Raw genomic sequence first — 11,417 nt, 5'->3', positions numbered from 1 at the left:
ATTGGCCTTATGCTTATTGTTCAAAATGAGGCCCGTTAAAAGCTGTGTCTGCCTCGTCCTATCTCAGAGAAGACCATGTCAAATTTTAAAAGAACCCATCCATTAATCAAAAATGTCAGACAGGGCTGCTAGATTTAGCCAAAATATTTGAAAAGAAACAGAAAAGAAAGAAAAGGAAAATAAAATATATGGAATGATCCAATGATCTTTGGTACATGTTTATCCTAAAAAATTATTTGTTGTTTACTTGAAATTTAACTGTGAATCCTGTAAATGTTTTTGCACCTGGCAACCCTACAAAAAGGGGATCTAGCAATATTTTTGGTGGCGATAGTAACATTTTGTTATCTTCTCTACCCAATTCCCTCACATGTGCTACAAAGTTTTCCTGTCCACAAAATTTTCAGATCTTTTTCCATCTCTGTAGTATCCAGTTCTTTCTAGGTCTCCTCTCCCCTACTTTCCATCCATTCCTGTATCCTATAAATCAGCGTAGCTTCTTTACAAAATAATGGGATGGAATATCTGCTCGTTAGGAAGAGAGAAGACAGTTGTGCCAATCGAGAAACTCTCTGTGGAGTGAGTAAAAACACTCTAAACATTCCCAAATTAATTTGGGTTCCATTACATATACGGAAATTCTACTATCTCATCAGAGTGACTAAATCTTTCATTTCTGAAGTACTGACCACAGTTTTTGCCTATATATCAGTGAAATTTTAAAAGTAAGTTTTGCCAAAGTTAGAAATTAGTTCTATGATTATTGGTTAACTAAATTAACTCTTTGGACTTAAATTGTTTTCTAGTCAGTTTTACACCTTATCACATTGTTTTTATTTTCCTTCACTATCGCTACATTATTCTAAAACTTAGTGTAGCTCATTTCTTTAGAAATCAAAGCCAAGCCTTGAATTTATAGTTAATCATCTTTCTAGTTGTCAAATAAATAAATTTCTAATTGTCAAATTCACCTGCATGTTAAAATACGGGAAGAATGTGATTGCTCAGTCAGTAATATTCAGAGTTGGAAATTATAGACAAGATTCATTAAAACATTGAAATAAGGAAAAGAACTATTAAAATGCCATTTCTTTTTGTGTATTTTTGAGAAAAATCCAAGAATTCTTTTTTCTAAGTCTTTGTGAACTAAAAAGGGCTTTGACAGCCAATTGTGTTTGTATTTCACGGAAAATTTCAGGTTTATTGTTAGAGAATTGTAATGCCATTAGCAATAATGGCAAAGCCAAATGTTTACAATATAATTACCATTCTCCTAGAAAATGTGTGGTTTGGGAGAAAGAAAATTAGACGAAGAACCTCTCAAAAGATTGCATGTGGCTAGGACCTTTGTCCAAATGGGGAGATAATAGTAGCATTTCATACTAATCATTATAATTGAATAGTGACTTAAGGATCTTCGGCTCCTCATAATTACATTGAAGGTGGTTTTTAATTTTGGGGGGAACATTTTGGAGGAGGTAATTTAATCAGTGTACAAAATATCAAAGTGTGGAAGTCACTGTTCTGAGATTACGAACATTTGCCTTGAAATATACATTGATTTTTGTATAGGTTCTTCCTTCAAATGTTTCCAGTCGTTCTTTCTGTCTGTTTCAATAACCAATAACACCAAGGAAGAGGTTCTTCTAATATTCTTGGCTCATTGTGATATCATAGTCAACCAGCTTCAACCTCTCTTCCTTCTATCATTTATTCTATAAGATTAATGATCCTAAATGATTACTTTCATTATATGTAATAATGACCTTTCGGCCGGGCATGTTGGCTAATGCTTGTAATCCCAGCACTTTGGGAGGCTGAGAAGGGTGGATTATCTGAGGTCAGGAGTTTGAGACCAGCCAGGCCAACATGGTGAAACCCTGTCTCTACTAAAAATACAAAAACTACCCAGGTGAGATGGCACACACCTGTAATCCCAGCTACTTGGGAGACTGAGGCAGGAGAATTGCTTGAGCCCAGGAGACAGAGGTTGCAGTGAGCTGAGATTGTGCCACTGCACTCCTGCCTGGCCAACAGAGTGAGACTCTTGTCTCAAAAAAATAAATAAATAAATAAAATAATGACCTTTCACTTACTCTATTTGCTTACTTTTTCAAATGTGCACCCTTCATTCCCTGTGCTGATGGGAAGCTTGTTTCAGGAGTAGCCGTCAGTCAACAACAATCTGTGATTATAGATGATAGATGGATATCCATCTATAATGAAAGCCATGAGTGATATAAAACAGCTGTGGGCAAGGAGCTAGAATACTGGTGCTTGCCTTTCTCTGTGTACAAACTTGAGCAACTCACTGCCTTTGAGCCTCAGTTTCCTTATCTGTGAGGAAGAGAAAATAATGACTATGTTGTTGAGTGATTGTGAAAAGCAACAATTGGGAAGAGTTCTAGTGTATCAACAAATGTTTCTTTCAGTCTTTATATTTTATCAAATGAATTGTAAACCCTTTTGAAACATGTTCCATGGCTCTTCATCATTGCCTGGGCCTGTCAAGTTGAGATTTCTGATCCTGACATTTTAAATGCCTGATTATCTGGTACAATCATACCTGTGCACCTTGTATATTGTTGTTAGTGATTATCAAGCACAAATTATATGTTAGGCACTGTGAGGAGAACTTTGTACCCATTTTCACTTTGAAACATTACAACCATCCTATAAAAAAGGAGTATTAGGCCAGTGAGGTAGCTCACGCCTGTAATCTCAATACTTTGGGAAGCCAAGGCGGGAGGATTACTTGAGGCCAAGAGTTTAAAACCAGCCTGAGCAACATAGAAAGACCCTATCTCTATAAAAACATTTAAAAAACTTAGCCAGGCATGGTGACACATGCCTGTAGTCCCAGCTACTCTGGAGGCTGAGGCGAGAGGATCAATTGAGCCCAGGAGTTCAAGGCTGCAGTGAGCTATGATTGTGCCACTGTACTCCAGCCTGAGCAACAGAGCAAGAGCCTGTCTCTACATTTATTTTTTTTGAAAAAGGGCTATTAGTACTGTTTTTATTCCTTCTTATTGATAAGGAAATGAGCCTTCGAAAAGTTATATAGCTTGTCCAAAGTTAAATAGTTGGTGAAGAGGAAATATCTGTATTTGAAGCCAGGCAGTTCAATTCTGTAATCTGACATTTTAGCCACTGAGCTATACTTATCAAAGAAACTTCTTTTTGAACTTGGTTAATTGTCTTCCCTGAACATACATATTTTTGTACATTTTGTGGCATCTGTTTATACCTCAAAGTCTATTCTTTTTCCTTTCTGCACAATTCTGTTATGATGACTGTGCATTGCTTTTCCCTGCTAGATAGGTACACCAAATCCTAAACTCTCTCAGCCCTCAGTGAGCACTTGTATATTGTACTAGCGAGAACCACACTGGATTACGTTATCTTATAGTTTCTCTGATGCATTCATATGTTTAGAAACTGCCAAACCGGACCTACCTCAGGAAAGAGTACCATCTCTTTTACCTCTTTTGCACCTCTTGATTTATGTACAAAAACTAATGGACAATAGAAGGTGAAAAATGCATAAAAAGAATAATTGTTAATCTTTGTAATAATCTTTTGAGATTTGCAAGTGTTCTGGAAGTTGTCCTACCAGTGTTTCAGAACTGATTTCTATTTCTGGAATAAGACCAAGTGATGGCAAAGTCTCTTTCTCTTCTAATCCACTATACTACTCCTGACTGTTTGTCCTGCCCAATTTCCTCCAGTGGTAATGTCTTGCAAATCTATAGTATCCTATCGCAGCAAGGTTATTTCCAGTGATGCAGCCAACATACAGAATATTTCCTTTACTATGGGATTTGTGGTAAAGAGCCTAAAATTAAGGCCCATTGTTGTATGTGCTTGGAGAAAACCAGGAGGAATTCAAGTGGCCTAGCCACAAGCTCTCCTCCCTACTCTCCTCCTGTGAATAAAGCCCCCTGACCAAACGGCCCTCCTTATCATGGAGACCATGCACAATTTCTGCTTATTCCTAAGTGGAATGTTTCAGCTTCCTGCAAGACAGCAAACTTATTCAAATAACGCAACCACATCCTCCCATGGGAACTAAGGGTCATCACCCCATCGTCTTGGTGGTACAAAACCTGACTCCAACAGCTGCTGGGTGTTCACTCCATTCCTGACTCCAATAGCTGCTGGGTGCACATGCTCCTATGTGATTCTGCATGCACGGTGTCCTCCTCTCCCTGACTGTGAGTATATGTGACTAGTAAACTGCTGTCGATCTCATTAGTCCAGTGTTGGGCGATTCCCATATCCCTCTTACTAATGGGGTGCAGATGAGGTGACTAAAATAGGATTTTTCATGTGTGCTTTTATAGACACAGCATTTCCCTCCCATGCCCATCCTCTTTTTAACTCCTGGCAAATACTAACTTGTTTTCCCTCTATCTATTTTTTTCACATCAAGTTTGTTATATACATAAAATGATACAATGTATAAACATTGGGGATTGGCTTTTTTCACTCAACATAATTCTCTGGAAATTCAGCCTGGTTGCTTTATGTATCAATACTTCATTCCTAGAATTTCACTGCATATACACTATTATTTGTTTACCCATTCTCCACTGAAGGACATCTGGATTGTTTCCAGTTCTTAGCTATTGTGAATAAAGCTGCTATAAACATTCACATACAGGAATTTTAGTAAACGTAAGTTTTCACTTCTCTAGGATAAATGCCCAAGGGTGCAATTGCTGGGTCATATGGGACTTGCATGTTTAGTTTCTTAAGAGACTGCCAAACTGTTTTCCACAGTGCCTGGACCATTTTACATGCCTATCAGCAATTTATCAGTGATTCAGTTCCTCCTAATCCTCGGAAGTCTTTGTTGTTCTCACTATTATTTTAACCGTTCTGATAGCTGTGTAATTAAATCTCATTGTGGTTTTAATTTGAATTTCTATAATGGCCATTGATGTTGAATATCTTTTCATGTGCTACTCAGAATCTATATATCCTCTTTGGTGAAATGTCTGTGTCTTTTGCCCATGTGCAAATTGGGATTGCATGTTCTTTTGACTTTGGGTTTTGACAGTTTTTAAGCATATTCTAAATACCAGTCCTTGGTTGGATATGTGGTTTGCAAATATTGTCTTCCATTCTGTAGGTCAGGTGATAATTTGAACCACTTATTTAAATCTCTAGAGTCTGTTACTAGGAATCTTCTGTGATTACTAGGGCTGACTAGGGGTACCTTCAATTAAACAGTCATCCAGCAGGGTTAAAATGAAATACGCTACCCATCATATCAATGTGCTAGAGTGGAACAAACCCAAGGTTCACAGTTGAAGATCATGGGCTGGGCACGGTGGCCGAGGCATGTAATCCCAGGTACTCCAGTGGCTGAGGCACAAGAATCGCTTGAACTCAGGAGGTGGAGGTTGCAGTGAGCCGAGATCATGCCACTGCACTCCAGCCTGGATGATAGAGTGAGACTCTGTCTTTAAAAAAACCAAAGACAGTTGAAGATCATGGTTCTAGTCCTGGCTTGGTCACTAAGTGTTATAGGATCTCTCTGGGCCTCAGTTTCTTCATTTGTAAGGAAGGATCAGGCATATTATCTAAACTACTATCTTGTTCTACCATTCTGTGATTCTCAGTTTAGAAGTTAAGCTGAATAGAATGAAGCTAATTGTCCTATTATGGCAAAAATACTAACATGTAGGTTTGAAAACAACTGAGAATGGAAAACCTTTCCTTCTTTATTCATGAGAATATGCTAAAATATCACAGTGGAGCATGACCTTTAGAATTCTCTTGCCTTTGCCTTTCCTGGTGGTGCCCAACAAATGCATCTCAGAGTTTGCTATTTTCTTGTATAGAAACTTATAGTAGTTTAGGTTGTAGATTTGGAGTCTAACAATGCCCTACCACTGAACTGGTATATAGCCATTGGAAAATTACTTAGCCACTATAATCCTCAGCTGCCTTTGTTTTTTTTTTTTTTAATTTGGTGATAATCATGGCACTTAGCACACAATATTTCTGTGAGAATAAAATGAGATGATCCATGTGAGTGCTCAGCACTCATTCATTTCCCACTAGCATGCAGTAAGTGTTCAATAAAAATTATTAGCAGCTGTTGGGGCTGCTGCTGTTATTACACTAAGTGGTATGGTTTGGCTCTGTATCTCCACCCAAATCTCATCTTGAATTGTACTCCCATAATTCCCATGGATTGTGGAAAGGACCCGGTGCAAGATAATTTGAATCGTGGGGGTGGTTTCCACCATAATGTTCTCGTGATAGTGAATAAGTCTCATGAGATCTGATGGTTTTATCAGGGGTTTCCGATTTTGCATTTCTCTCATTTTTCTTTTGCTACTGCCATGCAAGAAGTGCCTTTTACCTCCCACCATGATTCTGAGGCCTCCCCAGCCATATGGAACTGTAAGTCCCATTAAACCTCTTTTTCTTCCCAGTCTTGGGTATGTCTTTATTGGCGGTGTGAAAACGGACTAGTACACTGAGTTACCCCGAATACTAAGGTGCAGCCCCTAAGAAGCAGATAGAGGGCTCTTAGGAAGGGGAAGGCTTTCTTTTGTTTCCTAACTTTTCTAAAGCAGAATGTGGTTCTCAGCTGATGAAACCAGCATTAACCATTGTACAGGTTATTATTACATTTGCCACTCACAAAAATGGCAAAAGAGGAATATCAGATACAGACACAAAAGATACAGATCTTTTGCAATTAATGTTCTTCTCACCTTGCCTTTTTCAAACCCCAGTGAGCTACTCTAAGATCTCTCCCTTCTTTCATTCCAAGGTCCCCAAACCTTTCCTCGCAGTCTCCTTTGCGGTCTCTCCTTTCTGGTCTCTGGATAAGTGCTTTGTTAGTTAGGTCAACTTATCCTTGCTAATTCTGTTCTCATTTTCATTTCCTTATGTCCTGGACTCTACCCGTTCACAAGTGCTCAGGAGCTAAGTGGGCAAGAATAATTCCTTCTTGGAAGCAGTGGTTAATGTTTCAAATACGTATAACTTAATATCTTTTCTTTATATCACTGCCACATAAAATATTCGCCATAAGCAGAGGGACAGCTTCTAAAAACCCTGACACTATGACACAAACAGCTTTCAAACTATTCCTCCTTTAAAAAATCTCAAAGGATTTTTTCCCACCAAATTGTAACATTCACTACCTGCCTGAATGAACAGAACCATTGGCAAGAATTGGCATATTGATGCTTTGTTAAGATTCTCATTCATTTCCTACTCGATTTCTTACATTTTCAGGCTGATTACTTTCCGTTCCAGAAATGCAGTTATTTTTTCTCTACATGGCTGCTTGTTTCTTTTTACACCTGTACAATAACTGCTTCTTATAGCCAAGGGGTTATATCATTAATTTAAAGACAACAGCACTAAGTCCTGTGGATTTTTCAAAGCAGAAGTTTTATTTCTCAGAAAGTTAAATTCTTCTTTCTTTTAATGGAATTAGTGAGTCAGAATCATATTACACATTTTTTTCCTTCCAGAACTATGATGACACAGGTAATCTGATTAAGCTAAGAAGCTCAATCCATGTCACTTGTTCTGTTATAAATGTATCAATACAACTGGGAAAATAATTCTATTGAAAATATTAAATTTGGTGCAGGTTGCTTTCAGATGTCATACTTGTCTGTCATGTAGGACCTTGTCATCCATTGATTTGCCCTGGAATTGGGATGTTTATGAATCAAAAAATGCATATGGGGGGCTACTGAACATGTCTTTAATGAAGAATGCAAATAAGCGTGCAGTCCTTGCCAGCAAGGAGCTTACTACCTACTTGGAAATGCAAGGAATATACACAATGACGTTGAATTAGAATAACAGGAGTTGGTCAAATCTAAGGCAACAAAAAAGAAAATCCACCATGCTGTGTACAAACAAGAGCCAAATATTAGATGGAGACTAACAGTTATTGGAGGGAGAGAGAGATGCTGAAGGCTTATTAAGAATAAATTTTAAATTTTTTGTATAAAACTGCATCTTCTTTATTTTGCATACTTCAATTTCAGAACAAAATAAACAAAAAACCCATAATATGCAACATCCAATCCTGTTGTGAAATTAGGGAGGGAATGGGAGTAGAGGCCCTTGTTTCCTGCCTTAGACACAAGGACAGGAGAGAATAAACACAAGACATCAGCAGAGGGAGCCAGGTAAGACAGGACCACTCAAGGCTGCAGTGGGAGCCATGGGGACACTATTCAGAGGGCACAGGTTTCCAAGTATAAACTCCTAGTCTACCTCCCTGCAAGACACATCCTCATCGCCGTTGAGTGAGGAGGGAGGATTGTATCAGGAACAGCAGCACTGGCTTCCTGTGCTGTCACTTTATCTTCATCAATAGCTAGACCTAGGTTGTTCATGGTAGATGCTATTGGAGTAGGTCTGGGAATCCTCAGGGGAGAAGTCAGAAGAGAGCCCCACAGTTTCAAACAGCAGCACCACCAGGTCTTTGACAGCTTCGTCGTCCTTGTCTGCCTCAGCCTTCTGCTGCAGTGTCTCCACAGTAGGTTGGTCAAGGTTGATCTCCAGGTGCTTTTTGGCCATCATGTAGCCCATCGTAGAGTTGTCTCAAAGTGCCTGAGCTTTCACAATCTACTTCACATTTGCTGTTCAGCTGTAGGTACCAGTCACAGTGCAGAAGGATGAAGAAACAGACTATTGGAGATTGTCTTTTCTCAATCTTCTTATTCAAGATTTCTTTCAGGAGCTTGCAGAGGTTCTCAGACTTTGCCTTGCTCTCCTCCATTTTCTTCTTCTCCATCCTCAGGTAGCCTAAGACCCTACTAGGTAACAGACCAGGCTCTTTCCACCAAACTCATTGAGCTGCCGCATGCAGTGCTCAGCAGTGAGCTTGGTCATATATACTGCCTCAAAGCTTTGCTTCCTCACTCACTCCCCAAAAGCAAAGTTGGCCACCTGCTCTTTGCTCTTGCCAGTGATGTCATAGATGGACTTCCCGTCTCCATGTGAGAGACATGCTCTGACAGAGATGTCATCTCATCTCCAGACTGGGTGGTGTGATAGTGCAGCAGCTCAGATAGGCATCACCAGTTAATAGAGTCCTCCTGGATTCCAACCTTTAGATTTTTAGAGAATTCCTTATAGAATTTCTTATAACATTCCTTATCTTCTGCCAGCTCAGAAAAGAGCTCATGGCACTTCCCAAGAGTGTTTTTGTGTGGACTTTCAGGATTCTGCCCTGCTGGAACACTTCTCGGGAGATGTTTAGGGGCAGATCTTCAAAGTCAACCACACCACAGATAAAGCTGAGATACTCTGGTGTCAGCTCATCATAGCACATGCCGGACGTAGAGGCTGATGTTTTTCTTTTCTCTGTTGTTCTCAAAGAGGTCAAAGAAAGCCCTACTGTTTTCTCAGAGAGGTCAAAGAGAGCCTGATGAAAGATGAATAACAGTGCCCTGAATTCCAGCTGACCCTCTACAGAGATGTGCTTGACTGGCAAGCAGTCTTCCCAGTCACTGGCGAGGCTCTCATAGAATTCTCCATACTCTTCCTGGGTGGTGTCATCAAGCTTTCTGATCCAAATGGGCTTGTTCTTATTAGTTCTTCCAGATCAATGCATTTTTGTTGTTGTTGTTGTTGTTGTTGATCTTCTTGGTTTTCTTTTTCTTATCCTTGTTATCCTCACCTGAACCCACATCTTCAATCTTGGGCTTTTTCTCATCATCTTTATCATCCTCTTCTTTCTCACCTTTTTTTTTTTTTTTTTCTGCCTTATCATTTACTGACTTCCTTCACTCATTTCTTCTCCAAACAAAGAGTGATGGGATAGCCTGTAAACTATCAGTGTTTCTTTGACCTGCCTCTCTGACAAATAGTCTGTCTGGTCTTCTTTAAAGTGGAGGATCACTTTGGTGCCTCTGCCAATGGGATCAACATGGTCAGCACATATAGTTAAGAAACCCCTAGTATAAGACTCCCAGGCATAGTGTTCATCATCATTGTGCTTTATGATCACAACCACTTTTTCTGCCTCCAGGTAGGCAGCATAAAAGCCAACACCAAATTGCCCAGGCCTGGAAATGTCTGCACCAGCCTGAGGAGCCTCCAGAAATGCTTTAACACAAGATTTGGCAATAGTTCCCAAATTGTTTATGAGATCGGCCTTGGTCATGCCATTGCCTATGTCTACCAAATTAGGGTGTGTTCCTGAGGGTTGGTGATGACGTCAATTTTCAGCTCTTTACCACTGGCTAACTTGGAAGGTCCTGTGAGATTCTCAAAGCAAATCTTGTCCAAGGTATCAGAAGCATTAGAGATCAACTCTCATATGAAAATCTCTTTGTAGTAGCAGGTATTGATGATGAGAGACATGAGTTGGGCAATTTCTGCCTGAAAGACGAAAGTCTCCATCTCCTCCTCTACATGGGGCATCTCCTCAGGCATGTTGAAAGGAAAAGACTAACAAGTGCTAGTGAACAAGGTGGGCTGGAACTGTTCAACATCCACATGACCCCAAAGCTGCATGGGAGTGACTCAAGAGCAAAAGTTGCCTTTTAATGAGTGGCTATTACCTGCCAGGCATTGTGGTAGGCATTTTATACTTGATATGTTTCAATTTAGAAAAAAACAAATGTATGGTTATTTTTAGATCTACTTTTCACAAGAGGACAATGCTGAGACTTTTAAAATAAATGTTAGTAAGTGATCCAGGTGAAATGTGAACCCAGACATATTTGGCTGCAAAGCCTGGGTTCTGTTTGCAACCTACACTTTATAAAAACATGCCAGGCAATGGGTAGGAGGATTTGATCTGATTATTGAAAAAGTAAAAGATAAGATGAGAAAGAGGCAGAGAGTTAAGGAAGGAGGAAGAAGAAATGAGAACATTTTAGGCTGCAAAAATAGCATGAGAGTGGGGGCAAAAATATATATAAAAAGTGTTTGACGAATAATGCGTGTATGGACTTGCTTCGATCAAATGTAGGGGATGCTTACAAATGTGCCTAATGGCATAGTCTCTGGATTTTTAGTTTGGTTTAAATTCAAGCTCATCCATTTATACCTGACCTCTCCTAGGCAGATTACAACATCACATAGAATAGTTGTGATGATTTAAAGAGCTAGTACAATTTAGGTACTGCTAATTCAGATGTTTTCAGTATGTGACAATTCATCAAGTGGTCCAATTATGTGTGCTTCTTGGTATGTATATGTCAGAAAAAAATTTTTTTTGTCAAAGGAGCTAATGCATGTGTAAGCATTCACTGAATGTTAATTTATTATTCTTAATGTATTCAGGACAGTGAGATATTAGAATAAGATCTTAGCCGAATGTTGGAGCATTGTAAAGGGCCTCTTACCTGAAGAGGGTCAAAGAAAGATTGGAAAGATGGAGATATATTCACAGTGTTGTTTAGGAAACTTGT

General features: G+C 39.3%; 1 pseudogene; it reads right to left on the bottom strand.

Moving 5' to 3' along the window:
• Positions 1-8,256: 8,256 nt before the first annotated feature.
• LOC105508392 lies at positions 8,257-10,434 on the bottom strand (annotated as a pseudogene).
• Positions 10,435-11,417: the final 983 nt, after the last annotated feature.

This window comes from Colobus angolensis, unplaced genomic scaffold, assembly GCF_000951035.1.
Source record: "Colobus angolensis palliatus isolate OR3802 unplaced genomic scaffold, Cang.pa_1.0 Scaffold160, whole genome shotgun sequence".
Taxonomy (NCBI): Eukaryota; Metazoa; Chordata; class Mammalia; order Primates; family Cercopithecidae; genus Colobus; species Colobus angolensis.
This window is presented reverse-complemented; position numbering and strand designations above follow the sequence as displayed.